Source organism: Choloepus didactylus, chromosome 6 (genome assembly GCF_015220235.1).
Source record: "Choloepus didactylus isolate mChoDid1 chromosome 6, mChoDid1.pri, whole genome shotgun sequence".
Classification (NCBI taxonomy): Eukaryota; Metazoa; Chordata; class Mammalia; order Pilosa; family Megalonychidae; genus Choloepus; species Choloepus didactylus.
This window is the reverse complement of record NC_051312.1, coordinates 123,000,343-123,017,925: the sequence shown is the minus strand read 5'-3', so window position 1 is coordinate 123,017,925 and position 17,583 is coordinate 123,000,343. Positions and strand designations below refer to the sequence as shown.

Genomic DNA, 17,583 nt, shown 5'->3' with positions numbered 1-17,583 from the left:
TGGGGCTTGTTAAACTGGTTTTGCCTCCATTTCCCTTATTCCATGCTGTCTCTATGTGAAAGCTAAACTTATTCCTTTCTTAAACTTGGCTCAAAAATAAGAGGCTGAGAATCTGGGTAGAAAACCAATGCTAAAAAACACAGCAGTCATCAGAGATTTATGCAATCTCATAGGATTAAAGAGACAAAAATTGGACTTCAGGCTAGAAAGGCAATTAGGAAATGAGTGATCAAGATCCTGAAGAGAAAGGAGCTGAAAAGAAGTGAGCCAGACATTTGGCAGTTTTACCCTAGAGGTATTTGCTGAATTCTAAAGATAAACTATGAAATAGGCTAAGAAACTTAAAAAAAAGCCACAAAAAAAAAAAAAAAAAAAAAAAAAAAAAACAAGAGTGGAGTTTTCAGTAGTCTCATGTTTCTGTGGAGACAGAATTTTGGAGTTCAGTACCTTCCAAGGAAGAGAAGTTGTGATCAATACCCCAGATTCACTGTGGTAGATAACCAAAGTACACAAAGCCTTCCAAAGACTACATCTCATCTCTTAGTCAACTCAGATCTGATGGTATTAAGGTTATCTAGTCCCACTACAGTTGCCTACCAAAGGATAAGGCAATTACTTTCTGGAGGAAGATAGCATCATCAAAAGCCTCTACATGTTTTTCTTCATACACAGTATTTAGAATTCAATAAATATTACCAAATATACCAAAAGAACAGGACAAAGAGAAAAATAGATAAGAGAAGGAAGCACACAGACGGCTTTGGCATTGGAGTTATCAGACATGTACTCTCATGTAGCTGTTATTAATATGTTCAAGAATTAGAATAACAAGGATAAGAATTTCACAGAGAAGTGTAAACCATAAAAAGAATTAAGTGGAAAATACTGAATGAAAAAGAACATAATTGTATTTTTTTCATAAATAATAGACTGCCTTCAACTGAAGAGAAGATTGGTGAACTGAATGATAGATCAGTAGAAAGCATCTACACAGAGCACAAAGAGAATAAAAAAAGGTAAATACAGCAAAGAATATATATATATATATATATAAGAGAAAGAATTGGACAGAAGCAATATTTAGAGGGATGATGGCCAGGAATTTTCTAAAATTGAAAAAAAGACAGTCATAGATTCAAGAAGTGCTCTGACTCCCAATCAGAGGAAAAACAAAGCAAAACAAAAAGGAAACTAGAGTTAGGGCCATTATCATAAAATTGTTAAAAATATAATACAAAGAAAATCTTAGAAGCCAAAGAAAAAATTATATTAACTTCCAAATAGTAACAATTTACAGCTGACTTCTCAATAAAAATTATGAAAGCCAAATACAATGCAATGACATTTTTAAGGTGCTGGGAAAGAAAAAGAAAAAGCCCAGCCAATCTAGAGTTCCATACCCAGAAAATATTTTCAAAAGTGAAAATAAAATAATTTCCAGATCTACAGTAACAAAGAGAATTTGTCTGGCATTTCTTCATTACACAAAGTACTAGAGAATTCTATGGACAAGTGAAAATAATCCCAGATGGAAAACACAGAAAAACAGGAAAGGTATAGAGAAGGATAAATATGTTGCTAAATCTATTGGGTTGAATGATATGAAATTGCTGTTTTTGTGACTCATAAATTGTTTAGTGTTGGCTATCTCATATTAAATAATACATGGGTACCAAATAAATAACTAAATGGGTACTGTCTTGAAATCACCACATAATTTACTCATTCATGCTTTCTTACTGAATGTAGTATAGCATTTCCAATCATATTCTTAGTAAAAGGGCTTTAGTGGAGTAGTGCAGTTACAACAAGATCAGTAAAACCTGAAACAAATAAGTAACAAAGGAAATTTGATACTCCTTTTAAAAAATCAAATAATAGTCTACAATTTCTTATTGATTTAGTGAAGTAAGAGCTCATGGCCCTACTGGGTTGCAGCATGTGGTGGCTTGGAACAATGTACCCCAGAAAAACATGTTCTTAAAATTAATTTCTTCCTGTGGGTATGGACCCATTAAAGATAAGTTCTCTTCAAAATATGATTTCAGTTAATGTGTGGCCCAAATGAATCAGGTTGGTCTTTAATAAGTAATTCTGGAGTTCTTATAAGCAAAGTGAAAGATAAACCCCCGCCCCCAAACAAACAAAAAAAAGCCACAGGGAGCAGCCAGAAGCTGGAAGTTGACAGAACCAAGAAACCAGGAGAGGCCCACTATATGCATTGCCATGTGACAAAAAAAAAAAAAAAAAAAAAAAAAAAAAAAAGCCAGGGACCAAGGATTGCCAGCAGTGAGCCCCAAAATGTCAGTCTTCTGGGAAAAAGCATCACCTTGATGATGCCTTGATTTGGGACTTTTCTTAGCCTTAAAAACGTGAGCCAATGAATTCCCATTGTTTAAGCCAACCCACTGCATGGTATTGCTTTGATAGCCAGGAAACTAAAACATAGAAGTGGCTAGTGGCGTCTCCAGTTTTATGTAACAAATCCATTCTAGTACATCTAACTTTCTGAACTATTTAATATCTTCCTCAATTTTCTGCCAAAACAGTTCCATTATTCTCATTCATTTGTAGTAGGCCATAATATTTTCCTAACTTCAAGTAGCTACCCTAGAAATGAATTAGGAGTGTCTACAAGTGTCCTTGTTAGGAAGGCTTAAATCATAAGCTATGGGAAAGTGCTGTGATTTCAAGGTATCATCTTGTGAGGCATCTGCCTCAGGTAAGACCTCTGTAGGCTCTCCAAGCAAGGGAAGGCTGCTACTTTCAGTGGTGGGTCACTTCTGCAGGCCCAGAGGGATTAAGAAGAGCTGGGAGTTTAAGATTCTAAAGCACCTCCATCCAGATGCCCCCAATCCAGATGTAAATGTTCTATTCTCTCTATATTAGAGTCCTGGATTTGGTAGAGAAGATGTTCCAGAATTATGAATTAGTTCATCTGTGCAATTCTGCAGCATTTACAACCAGGTCCTAAGCCTGTTTTTAGCTGGATCTTTCTTCTGACTGCAGAAGTTGAAGAGAAGATCCCTCTCATCACTGTGAGAGATGATTTCTGTCTTTCCACTATGAATTTAGCTGGTGTAACATGAGCCTGTTATTTTCTTTCTTCATTGGAATAGTGGTACTCACAAACAGCCCAGCAGCACCAGAGTCCTTAAATTGCCATATATCTGAACTCTAGATAGATTGCATAGGCCAGTGTATCCTCTTCCACTTTATCCCATCTCAATTTTCCACAGATGACAGTCTTAGTAGTTGTGATGTTACAGCGTGGCAGGCATCACCACAACTCCACTTATCAATGGGATCCTGGTTGTCATCTGGCCCTGAGTTATTTGATTCCTGAGGATCTTCTTCCTAGGAACATTCATGATACCAACTGCTTTAGATTTGGTTCCCCATAGATGGGGGTTATTAAGCCAGCCACCATTGTGAGCAAATGAAGCCTACTTCCTTGGAAAAACTATGGAGAAAAGGTGCGAAATATGCACTGCAGTATTATTTCATCTGAAGGGGGGAGGGAGTGGGTTATTTATTCATCATCTCCCTAGAGTTATTGTCAGGGGTTGCTTCTGGGAGTTTATAATTTCCTATTACTTCTGGTCTGCAGGTACAATAACATTCTGCAGTTCCAAAAAAGTCCATCAGGTAGAGAGAGGCAGATGAAATCACTTAGAAGTTGGCCAGAGCACAGGCAGGGTGTCCTATATCTGGGGAGACTACAGTGTACGCTGATGCTCTAACTTTAAGATTTGGGAGGAGGGGAAGAAAAATGAGTCACAGTACTAAGATGTATGGAGGAGAATGATGATTTTAAAGTGGATTAAAGATGCTTCTTCCCCCTTTTGGGAAAAAACATAACTAAAAAATTCAAGACAATCCAAGGAGAACAAGAAATAGAGAGGCTTCTGTAACTTCAAATCAGTGTATGAAGATGAAAGGCAGATGAAAGAATGGTAGTAATTTGGCAGCAGGGAGGAAGTCAAGAGAGGATACACAGAATGAATGATATCGGTGAGAAACAAGCCAATTTCCTCAGCTGAACCCCAGGAAGTCTCAGTAATTGGGGAGACTGGGTGCCATGGAAGTGTGAGGAGAAAGTAGAGGAATGAGTCAGACTGAAAAGATGGGGTTTGAAGGTTCATGCATGGAGTGGCCATCTTCCCTCTGCACATTGGGCTTTTAATCCACTCTTAAATCACCACACATTTGAAGAAACTAAGGAACATGCAAGACAAAATAAACAATGGAAAAAATATCTCAGAGGAAACAAAGTCAAGGCAGAGAATAGCAGAAAATGGTAGAGAAACTGTAATTAATAGCCTCAGAGGTATTAGGAAATTGCTTTGTTCATTAGCAAGATTTAGGATGCTTTAAGATGGGTAGATGAAAGAAAATGAGGTAATTATTAACTCTAGGGAAAAAAATTTTGTTAGAGGCAAAATCTTTTCCCAAATCCAAGTAGTAGAGTCTGGCACATGGTAAGCACTCATACATGGACGTTTATTATTATTGTTTTGTTAGATTCTAGCCCTGGCTGTGTCACTGAGCTACCTGAGTGATCATAGAAAGTCTCTTAAGCTTCTTTGGCTTCAGACTGGTCATTATAAATAAGGATGTTGGATAAAAATAGATCCCTAAGATCTCTTCAACACTAAAATTTTGTGTGATTTAATAAAGTCAATGCAGGGGACTATGCAGCATCAGCTTTCTAAGGATTATGTTATGACAGAGTCAACTTCAATTTCTTGCTGTGATGAATATAATATATTGCTTTTTCATCATATCCAAATAGAGAAAACAAATCAGCCAAGAAAATTGGAGTCAGTGGGCCTTAGTGCAAACTACCCAATTCTGCATTGCTTTGGAATTTCTCCTGACTCTGTGTCTTCTAGTCTGCACAAGAAATTCTGCCCACAAAGTCCATGGATGGAAAAGAGAGGCCTCCTCTACCTAAAGAAAAATGTATTTTGCCACCAGCATTTGATCAGAAGATCTTTAATTAAAATTTTGGCTTTAGGTCTCAAAGTATACATTTATTCCAGCGAATCCAAGAAACTGAATTTGTTGACGCTCTCCACTTATTTATTAATTTAATAAAGATTTATTAAACCCCTACTATGTGCTGGGTATTACTGTGAATCTCCTGGAAAGACTGAACCTTATTCATCACTATCTCTACTGTACCTTGAAATATAGAGGATGCATGTTAGGCAAGACAGAAGAAAATCAAACACCCTTTTGAAGAATGTTTTAAAAATGTTTATCCATATAGATGGCCATCCCCTCAACTCAGAGGGTGTCTGATTTTTGAAAGCAGAGAGCCAATTAAAGAAATAAAAGTATTCATTTAAGGTTTTACAAAATGACAGTTCACACAATAATGGCAACTAACATTCACTGAGCTCTTATTCCACAATTCTTTGCACTCTCTTTTTATGTTCAACACAGCTACTGTTATCATTCCTGCTTTAAAATGATGAAGCCAACACATAAAAATGTTGAGTAGTTTGTCCAAGACCACACAACTAGTCTGTAGTGGAGCTGGATCTGTTTTACTACCTGCCACACCAGCCTGGGTCCTGTCCCCAGATTTCTGCTGGTCACAGTCCCATGTAGCTTGTCCAGAGCAAGGTGGAACCACTGAGGTGTTTGGTCCTCTGGTTCTGCCCCAGCATTTGGATGTCCACACCCCTAACTCCCTACGATCCCAGTGTGGCAGCCTGCAAAGAGTGGCAGCTCTTACAAGTGCCAACTGTCGCTAGAAACTAAAGGGTAGTCTCTGGTACTTCAAACACCTGTGTACAAGGAGATGTGTCATCATTAGCCATATCATCAATTAATCAACAAATTTAGGCTATGTGTTTGAACACTGCTAGGATCTCATCGCTTTTCACAGCTCCGTCCTGAGCTCTTGTAAACAGCAGAAATCCAGTTCTTCCATAATGAATATAGCAGCAGTTTGGTCCCCCTTAGCTTTGCAATGGGAATGATTCTGGCTAAAGGATGCATTCATTCCATTTCATGGTGACTTTTTCATTTCTTAGATCTGAAGGTGCATGGAACAGAGATAAGGTGAAAGATTATATAAAAGAACTACCTTGTCATTAGGGTTAATGTCCAACTTATTTTTCATACTTTCATTTCTTTGCAATTCACTATGTGATATTCTGAAGACATTATTATTAAAAGGAACTTATCCACATGCCAAAAATAAGTTCAAACACTGTTCTTTTGTTAGATACAAAGGCAGAGAGCCAATCATAATATCCATGCTAAGATGTGTAGAGTTCTTTATGGCTTATAAAGTCATTTCATATATGTAATCCAAGAAACATTACAAGCGCCCTGTGAAGTAGGTTCTATGCCCATTATAGAGATGAGGAAACATAGATGCAGAGGAGTTACATCATTAATTAATAATTCATCCATTTAGCATTATGCAGAGTAGCACAGGAGTAAGATCACAGGATTTGGGAATTGGTAGATCCAACTTTTAATTCTATTTCTGCTATTTTACTAGCTGTATGACCCTGGCCAAGTTTCCTAGTCTCTCTAAACTTCAGTTTTCTTGTAAACAGGGCTGTAGTGAAGACTGACAACGCTTATAAAACACTAAGCATGGTACTTGGAACATAGCTGTTGCTCAGCAAATGGTGGTTGTTATTATTATCATAGACATCACTATTACTGCTCTTTAGCCATGTGATGGGCATTGTGATAGAGGCTGGTGATATAACAAAAACATAGTCTAGTTCACTTGCTGATAGATGGAAGAGACAGTACATGTTTTCTATTTCTTAATCCTTAACCCAATTTAATTTTAAACCCATTATTCTCTTTGCAGACAAGTGAGAAATTCAAATAAATGTAAATTTAAAAGCTAGTTAAGAAAATGCTTGTGTCTTCATTGTTCGGAGAGAAAACGTCAATCCTGATTTCTGGGCAGAATCCCTTTTCCTTAAGGTAGAGGCCATTCTGACTTCCAGCCTATGAACCTGGGTGTGCCGGAGGTGGTCTGCACTGTGGCCAGCTGAGCCTTTCCTTGTGGAGTCACCACAGATTTAGAATTTTCTCAGGCAGATGTTGAAATCCGGTTTGAAAAATTTATCAATGATGTATTGCAAAGACTGTTCATCTTGAATAAGATACCAAGTTGCAAACTGTCTTGTTTAACAGGCTTACAGAGTAGTTATGGTTTCCATAGAAACAAGACTAAATCCTTCCTTTAATACAATCCAGGAGGTCTCAGTAGACCTGCAAAATATGCAGTGAACTGTCAAAACACTTCTTCTGCTGACATACGGGGAGCAACATTTGTTGCTCTGTCAAGCTGTCCTTGTGTGGCACGATGCATTGAAAATTTCAGTTAAAATTCTGATTTTTATGAAGAAAAAGCATCTTATGCCAATGTTCTAGTTCATTCTTTCACTGCAGTGTTCACCAGGCCGATAACCCAAAGAGTTAAATCCAGCCCTCTTTTATATACAGTGCATGCAACTTCTAATCAGAGGAGTTTTCAAATGCAAATTCACCTGCTGCATTTTCCTCATAGTTGACTTGCCATTTCATAGTAATTATACTTAGCCCTCAACCTACAAGCAGGGTCAAGCAGTTCAGTTTTCATTTGCTGAAAAGAGGCAACAAACCCTTGGGAATTTTAACCATTGCCCTGCCAGAAAGCCCTTGGTCTAACTCAGTAAAGTCATAATTCTTTCATTTTAAAAAGAATAAAGATATTTTCTGCCCCATGTTACAGAGATGCTCTGAAATTCACAGAAAAGTAGCTGCAAAGCATGGGAAAAAAAAAAGAAAAAAAAAAAAGCCAGCTTCTGCATTCTGTTTTGAAACCAAGATGGAATGGATAATCAGTTGGAAATGGTCAATTAATATGGACTTAACTACTAATAAATTCTTAATGGTGTGATTATAGTGGTAAAACCAGCTCTTACCAACCAAATAGGATAAATGACTTAGGCAGAGACATAATTAGCTACCAAGAAAGCAGAAGTGTTAATAATATACAATTTCAGTATAATTTTCAAAAGTTTATTTGCATATAGCCAATTCTGGACTAGACCAATGACCTGTTTGTGAACTATTTTTGCTCTTTAACACTATTCTTTTTCCTTACCTTTGGTCACTTACTGCTTATTTGTGTACCACTAAATCAGTGTTATTATTCCCCTTTTTTTCCCCTACAAAAGTAACACATATTTATTGCAAAAAGATACAGTGTAATTCACTAAATTACAAAGAGACAACCACTGTTATCATTTTGGTGTTCATTTTCTCAGAATATGTACGTATAGATTTAAATAAACAGGTAAATTTTTAAAGACAATAGCAGGGCTCATTGCTGTTCTGTAAATAGTTTTTTCATTTAATATTTTTATATTTATCAATCTATTTACATTTGGATGGCTAAATAATATTTCACTGACTCAGTCATTCATATAAGTAATTATTGATGCTCTACTGTATATCAGGTCTTGTGCTCATCCTGAGACACAGTGGTGACAAAGAATAACAGGTCTCTAACTTATTAACTATTCTCTTATTGTGGTGGTGTGAAGCTGTATGTACCCTAGAAAAACATGTTCTTAAATCTAACCCGTTCCTGTGGATGTGAACCCATTGTGAGTAGGACCTTTTGATGAGAATACTTTAGTTATGGTGTGAGCCACCTTAACCAGGATGGCTCTTAATCCTATTTCTGGAGTACTTTATAAGAGAATGAAATTTAAACAAAGAGGGGGAAAAGCCACAGAGAGCAAGAAGCTGAAATGGAATCCAGAAGAGAAGAGAGAGACCGGGAGATGCTGCCATGTGCCTTGCCTTATGACAGAGGGGCCATGGATCACTGGCAGCTGGTTTTCAGGAAGAAAGCATTGCTTGATGATGCCTTGATTTGGACATTTCTTGGTTTCAAAACTGTAAGCTTATAAATTCCAATTGTTTAAGACAACCCATTTCATGGTATTTGCTGGAGCAGTCTTGGAAACTAAAACATATATCAATGTCTAATTAGATTATTTCTCCATCTTTAAATGGAGCTTTGGTCTTGCATAGAACACTAGAAAACTGGCAAAGTATTTGTGGGAGTAGCAAACATTATTTTGGAAAGAACTCTTTCAATATTTAGGGTATTGAGCAGAACTTCCTGAAAAGCCTTTGATACCCATAAGTACATCAAAATAAAATCCTTTCTATGTGCATTATAACAATAATAACAGTAGATGTTTAATGAGTGTAGTCTAAATAAGTTCCATATATTATATCCTTTAATCCTCATAATAACCTTATGAAGTAGATAAAATCGTTTGTAGTAGTATGATCCCCATTTTTCAGCTAAGTAAAACAAAGCACAGAAAGCATAAATAACTTGCACAAAGTCACAATGTAAATAAGTAGAGGAACTGGGATTTGACCCAGGAAACCTGACCCCAGAATCCTTACCATAAAATGCCTCTTGTTAATACTGTACTTAGTATATAACTGTATTATTGAAGCATTACATGTGTTGTAGTTATTTTCATATCTAACTCCTAAATTAGAGTATGGACTTTCTGCAGGCAGGGGCGATATCATTAACTTTTTGTATAATTAGAAGGGTGACTGGTTTGTAAGAGATACTCAGTAAAGCTCTGAAGAATGAATAAATAAAGGTATGCTAGCATGGAAATATAACTCTGAAAAGAGGAAAGATTGTCTTGGGTGATAGGTGTCTAGAAAATGTAATGAAAAATGCAAACTTTTATTTTTACAAAAAGAATCCTTCCCCATGTGTAGCAGGAACCCCTACTCCAGAATCAGGTACACACTGACCAGCATCAGACATACACTTCTGTTTTTGTTTATAAAACTTGGAAAGAATCTAGATAAAAATTATTCAGCCATCTGCCTATCATGCCAATATCCACTATCTGGATATTTGATGAAAGGTCTGTGTTTGGAAATATTGAGATGTTGGATGGTATATTAACCCAACAATTTTTTTCTTGCCAAAGTTTTACTTTCCATCCTGAGATTTTCATTCACTAATGACACTATGTTTGAAACTTTTATTCAAGGGTAACTAAGAGAATAAGGTCAGTTTAGAAGTTAGAGTGCACAGGCACATGGCAAAGCAACAGGAGCACGACCCCACAAATTTATACATCTCAAACCTCCCACTGTCAATGGAGGAGAAAGAACTGAAGGGGATGCTGAAGCCCTTTGGCCAGGTTATCCCCATCCGAATCCTTTGGGACATTAGTAGGGCCAGCAAAGGGGTTGGCTTTGCAAGGATGGAGTCTACAGAGAAGTGTGAAGCTATCATCACCCACTTTAATGGAAAATATATTAAGACATCCCCTGTAGTACCAGCCCCATCTGATCCCTTGCTTTGCAGATTTGCTGATGGTGGGCCAAAGAATCAACAGAATCAAGGAAAATTTGTGCAAAATGGGTGGGCCTGGCCAAAGAATGGAGACATGGGTGGTATGGCCTTGACCTATGACCCCACCACAGGTTTTCAGAATGGGTTTTACCCAGCCTCTTATAACATCACCCCTAACAGGATGCTTGCTCAGTCTGCACTGTTCCCATATCTTCCATCTCCTGTGTCTTCATGTCAGAGAGTGATTCAGACATTTCCTCTACAAGTACCTAACCCGGCTTGGATGCACCACCAGTCCTACCTCACACAGCCTTCAGGTTCAGTTCTGACAACAGGGGTGGATCACCCCATTTCTTTCCAGCTTTCCTCCATACCCAGTAACTGGGCCATCTCTCCCTCAGGAGCACGGGCATGTATATGCCACCAGCTGCAACCAAGCAAGGAGCTTACATCTCCCAGTACACCCCTGTGCCTTCTTCCAGTGTTTCAGTTGAGATTGGCCTGTTTTCCCTGATAAAACTCCTCCCAGCAGCTCTCAAAAAAGCGGCACGTGATGTGCCCAGCCTTTCCTACTTCCGAGTCATCCTCGTTGAAGGTCTGGCGGTTGTCAAAGACCAGGAGGGTATCAGCCACAAACTCCTCTGATCTGCTATGCCTAGGCAAGGGTGGAGGCAGAGCTGTGAGGTGGGTAGGAGGTATGCAAGAACAGAGAAGAGCCAGGGAAGCTACTCTATCTACTCACCCTTCCCTGAACAGCCGCTCCCTCATGATGGAAAAATCCGTGGGGTTTTTGACTACACACTGGTAGCTGCTCACCAACTGTGGGTTCACGGGCTCCAGAAAAGGCCAGGCTGCATCATGGGACTTCACCTCCATCAGAATAATCCTATCATTACAGAGAAGGTGATGGCTAGCCCTCAAGAAGCAAGTACACTAACCCCACCCAGCTTTTTCTTCTGGCAAAAGTAGGGCTAGCTGTCCCCCAAATTTCATTCAACTCACTCGAAAAGTGTGAGATCACTGTGGTGGTTCCGCATAGCGTTGCCGCCGCTTGGGGGGGCTTGCCCTTCTTCTGCATACCCAGCACTGCTGGGCTTTCTTGGCTCCTGCTCCTCGGCAGTACCTGGCATCAGCGGCTATCAGCCTCGGGGAAGTTCAATGCGTAACTACTTTTCCGCTTCTGGCCTTGCTTTGGGAAATGAGGTTTCTGAGTGAGTCTCCCTCAACCTGCTGGATAGAGAAGGCAAAATCAGCAACAGCTGGTGATATATTCTGCTTGCCCTCCAGTTCATTACAATCCCTTCCTGTCTAAGTAAGATTACAGCTTCAAAATGTTCTCATATAGGCTCCTTAAAAAGTTAGACATAGAACTACCAAACTACCATATGACCTGGCAATCCCACTTCTAGGTATATACCCCCCAAAACAGAAAGATAGTTGTACTCCAATATTCACAGCAGCATTTTTTCACAATATCCAAAAGCAGGGAAACAACCCAAGTGTCAGTCAACAGATGAATGGATAAACAAAGTGTGGTATACACACATAATGGAATTGTATTCACCCATAAAAAGAAATGACATTCTGATACATACTACAACAAGGAGGAACCTTTTAGGCATTATGCTAAGTGAAAGCCAAGAAGACAAATACTGTATGAAATATCTACAACAGGCAAATTCATAGAGACAAAGTAGTTTACAGGTTATCAGCAGCTGTGGTGGGCGTGGGGGAATTGGGAGTTACTACTTAATGGGTACAGGTTTCTGTCTGAGTTGATGAAAAAGTTTTGGTAATGGATGGTGATGACAGTTGCACAACATTGTGAATGTAATTAATGCCACAGAATTGTACACTTAAAAATGGTTAAAATGGCAAAGTGTATTTTATACTTATCACACCACAATTAAACAAACAAACAAAACAAAACAAACACAAAAAAAACCAACAAACTTGAAAAACAAAGAAATACTTCCAACAAAGGTAACCATAGGGATAGCTATAAATGCCAGCAATATGGTATTGTATTTTTTGTTATGTAACTCCACTTCTTACTCTCTACAGGTTCTAAAATGCAAATGCATAAAAAGAAATGAGGAATCTATGGTTTTGAACATACAATGTATAAAATTATCATTTGTAACAAGTTCAACAAAAAGATGGGTGGATGGATGGATATAAGAACAGTATTTATATATGCTATCGAAGTTAAGTTGATGTAAAGTCAAAGTAATTGTTACAGATTTAAGACGTTCAATTTAAGCCCCATGGTAACCACAAAGAATATATATATGAAAAATATATACAGAAGGAAATGAGAAGATACTCAAAATGGTACACTACCAAAAAAATCAAATATATATATGGAAGTAGGAATTAATGGAAGACTTGCAGGACAAAAAAGGCATAAGACTTAGAAAGAACAAATAGCAACATGACAGAAGAAATTCCTGCATTATCACTGTTTACGTTAAATGTAATGGATTAAACTGTTCATCAAAAGGCAGAGATTGGCAGAATGGTGAAAGAAACATGGACTCCATGCTGTTTACAAGAGACTTGTATTACATTTAAAGACACATGGAGATTGAAAGTGAAAGGATGGGGAAAAAGATACCATGCAAATACTAACCAAGCAAGATGAAAGACCAGGGTGGCTATACTACATCAGATAAAATAGAATTTAAGTAAAAAATTGTATGAGGCCATTAAGGATGATTTTTCAAAACTTTTTTTCCTTCCTTTACTGAAGTTTATTTTCTAACTTCAAAATATTCAAAATATAAAACTTGAAGATAATGTCACTGAATAAGGTAATAACAACCAGTATGATATAAGCATTTGTTATATAAGAATGAAAAAATATAACAATTCCTATTCTAATGGAAATTTAGCTGAACACCTAAAGCCACATCTGAAAGAAGTTTTCTAAACCAAATCCCAGTTATCAAAATGGTAAACAGAAACTCCCATTGAGCCTGTTCATTAGGTTGCAGTTAATTTTTTACTAACCTCAACTTTAAACTTTCTGTAAAAATTTATTAACCATTTACTATATGCTGGGTAATAGGATTACAATGGGAAGAAGAAAATGACACAGCCCTTGCCATTTGTTTCATATGCGCAAATATTAATATATAAACTTCCAGAATCTTACAGTGTTGATACTTCCTGATTAAAAATATTTTCTAAAAAAAATGTTATGAGAGATGTTCTGGTTTGCTACAGCTGCCATTATGCAAAACACTAGAATTGGATCGACTTTTATTAAGGGGGTATATTTGGTTACAAATTTACAGTGCTAAGGCCATAAAAGTTGTCCAAACTAAGGCATCAAAAAGAGGATGCCTTCACTGAAGAATGGCTGATGGTGTCCTGAACACCTCTGTCAGCTGGGAAGGCACGTGGTTGGTATCTGCTATTCCTTTGCTCCTGGGTTGCATTTCAAAATGGTGTTCTCCAAAATGTCTCTGGGTTTCCTTAGCTTAACATCTCCAAATGTCCTTCTGTTTGTATGTCCAAGCATCGCTAAGCATCAGCCAGCATCTGGGCCTGTGTCAGCTCTTAGCTTCTCTCTTAAATACTCTAGTGAACTAATCAAGACCCACCCCGAGTGGGTGGGGCCACATGTCCATGGAAATAATTTAATCAAAGGTATTGCCCATAGATGTGTGAGTCACATCTCCGTGGAAACACTCGGTCAATAGTTTACACCCAAGAAGATTATATTAAAAGATCATGGCTTTTGGGGGGACATAATATATCCAAACTGGCACAAGGGACAAAAAAGGTCACTGCATATTGAGAAAGGGGTCAATTCAACAAGAAGACATAATTATATATATATAGTGGCAGAGCCCCAAAATATATGAAGCAAATATTGGTGGATTTCAATGGAAAACTAGATGGTTCTATGTTAATTGTAGGAGACTTCAATATACCACTTTCCATAATGGATAGAACATCTAGAGAGAAGATCAGTAACGAAAAAGAAGACTTGAATGATACCATAAACCAACTAGACCTGACAGCCATATATAGAACACTTCACCCAAGAGAAGCATAATACACATCCTTCTCTAGTGCATATGAGTCATTCTCTAGAATAGACCATCACAAAATAAGTCTCAATAAATTTAAAAATATCAAAATCATATAATGTATTCTCTCCAACCACAATGGAATAAAGCTAGAAATTAATAACAGAGAGAGAACAGAAAAATTCACAAATATGTGGAAATTAAACAATGTACTATTGGGTCAAAGAACCAATGAGTCAAAGAAATCATAAGGGAAATTAGAAAATATTGAGAAGAGTGAAAATGAAAATACAATATACCAAAATTTATGGGATGCAGCAAAGACAGTTTTGAGAGGGAAATTTATAGCTCTAAATGCTTACATTAAAAAAAGAAGAAAGATCTCAAGTCAAAGACCTAACCTTGTAACTGGAGGATCTAGAAAAAGAAGAGCAAACTAAACCCAAAGCAAGCAGAAAGAAGGAAATAGCAAATATTAGAGCAGAGATCAATGAAATAGAGAATTAAAAAGAAAAACAATGGAATACGTCTTTGAAAACATTAATAAAATTGGCAAACTTTTAGCTAGACTGACAAAGAAAAAAAAGAAGACACAAATAACTAAATTCAAAAATGAAAGGAGGGACATTATGACTACCAACGTCACAGAAATAAAAAGGATTATTTAAGTATACTATGTACAAGTGTACAGCAACAAATTAGATAAACTAAATGAAATGGATGAATTAGTAGAGATACACAAAGTAGCTACACTGGCCCAAGAAGAAATGGAAGAATCAGTATTCAGAATCTTCCCCCAAAACAAAAGCCCAAAACCAGACGGCTTCACTGGTGAATTTCACCAAACATTCCAAGAAGAATTAACTCCAATCCTGCTTAAACTCTCCCCAAAATTTGAAGAGTAGGGAACACTTCCTAACTCATTCTATGAGGCCAAAATACCAAAGCCAGATAAAGATACCATAAGAAAAGAAAATTACAGACCAATATCTCTTATGAATAAAGATGCAAAAATCTTCTACTGAATATTAGCAAACAGAATTCAACAGCACACCAAAGAATTATACACCTTGATTAAGTGGGATTTATTCTAATAGTGCATGGGTGGTTCAACCTAAGAAAATGAGATAATGTAATATATCACATTAAGAAAGTGAAGGAAAAAAACCACATGATCATCTCAATTGATCCATAAAAGGCATTTGAGAAAATCCAGCATCCCTTCTTGATAAAAACACTTATTTAACTAGGAATAAAAGGAAATTTTCTCAACATGATAAAGGGCATCTATGAAAAGCCTACAGCTAACATCCTATTCAATGGTGAAAGACTGAAAACTTCTTTAAGATCAAGAACAAGACAATGATACCCACTGTCATCAGCATTCTTCCAGCATTGTACAAGAAGTTCTTGCCAGAGCAGTTAGACTGGAAAAAGAAATAAAAGGCATCAGAAATGAAGAAGTAAAAACTTTCCCTATTTGCAGACGACATGACCCTACATACAGAAAATTCTGAAAAATCCACAACAAAGTTCCTAGAGCTGATGAATGAATTCAGCAAAGCAGTGGGGTACAAGCTCAATGAGCAATCAGTGGAGTTTCTATACACTAGTAATTAACAATAAGAGGAAATCAAGAACAAATTCCATTTTCAATAACAACTAAAAAATTAAATGTCTAGGAATGAATTTCACCAAAGATATAAAGGACTTGTACATGGAAAACTATAAAAGATTGCTAAATGAAATAAAAGAAAACCTGAACAAATGGAAGGACATTCCATTTTCATGGATTAAAAGACTAAATATTGTTAACATGTCAGTTCTATCCAAAACTATTTACAGATCAAGCACAATCCCAATCAAAATTCTAACAACTTTCTTTGCAGAAATGGAAAAGCCAATCACCAAATTCACATGGAAGGCTATGGGGCCCCGAATAACCAAAGCCATTGATTTAGATTCCTTATTGCTAAAGCAAATACCATGAAATGAGTTGGCTTAAACAACAGGAATTTATTGGCTCAGAGTTTTTTTTTTTTTCATTCATTTTATTGAGATATATTCACATACCATGCAGTCATATAAAACAAAGTGTACATTCAATTGTTTACAGTACCATTATATAGTTCTGCATTCATCACCAAAATTAATCTTTGACATTTTCACCACCACACACACAAGAACAGTAAGAATAAAAATTAAAGTGAAAAAGAACAATTAAAGCAAAAAAGAACACTGGGTGCCCTTTTTTTTTTTTATTCCCCCATTTTTCTACTCATTCATCCATTAACTAGACAAAGGGGAGTGTGGTCCATATGGCTTTCCCAATCACATTGTCACCCCTCATAAGCTACATTTTTATACAATCATCTTCAAGATTCATGGGTTTTGGGTTGTAGTTTGATAGTTTTGGGTATTTACTGCTAGCTATTCCAATTCATTAGAACCTAAAAAGGGTTGTCTATATTGTGCATAAGAGTGTCCACCAGAGTGACCTCTAGGGGCATTTTGGAATCTCTCTGCCACTGAAGCTTATTTCATTTCCTTTCATTTCCCCCTTTTGGTCAAGAAGATGTTCTCCATCCCACGATGCCGGGTCTACATTCCTCCCCGGGAGTCATATTCCATGTTGCCAGGGAGATTCACTCCCCTGGATGTCAGATCCCACGTAGCGGGGAGGGCAGTGATTTCACCTGCCAAGTTGTCTTAGCTAGAGAGAGAGGGCCACATCTGAGCAACAAAGAGGCATTCGGGAGGAGGCTCTTAGGCACAACCATAGGGAGGCCTAGCCTCTCCATTGCAGCAACCGTCTTCCCAAGGGTAAGTCCTATGGTAGAGGGCTCAGCCCATCAAACCACACCAATCCCCTATGTCTGTGTTGGCTCAGAGTTTTGAGGATAGAAGTTCAAAATCAAGCCATCATCAAGGTGATGCTTTCTCCCAGAAGATTGTGGTGTTCCTTTACTTTTCTGTCACATGGCAATGCACATGATGGCCTCTCCTAGCTTCTCCCTTCTCTTCCAGGTTCCACTGACTTTCAGCTTCTGCCTGCTTCCTCGGTGTCTCTCTTATCTCTGTGACCTTCCCGTATAAGGACTTTAGGAATAGGATTAAGATCCATCCTGATTCAGCTGGGCCACTCCACAATGAAGTAACCTC

At 37.5% G+C, this 17,583-nt stretch overlaps 1 pseudogene; it reads left to right on the top strand.

Moving 5' to 3' along the window:
* The first annotated feature begins 10,121 nt into the window (after positions 1 to 10,121).
* LOC119537290 lies at positions 10,122 to 11,026 on the top strand (annotated as a pseudogene).
* Positions 11,027 to 17,583: the final 6,557 nt, after the last annotated feature.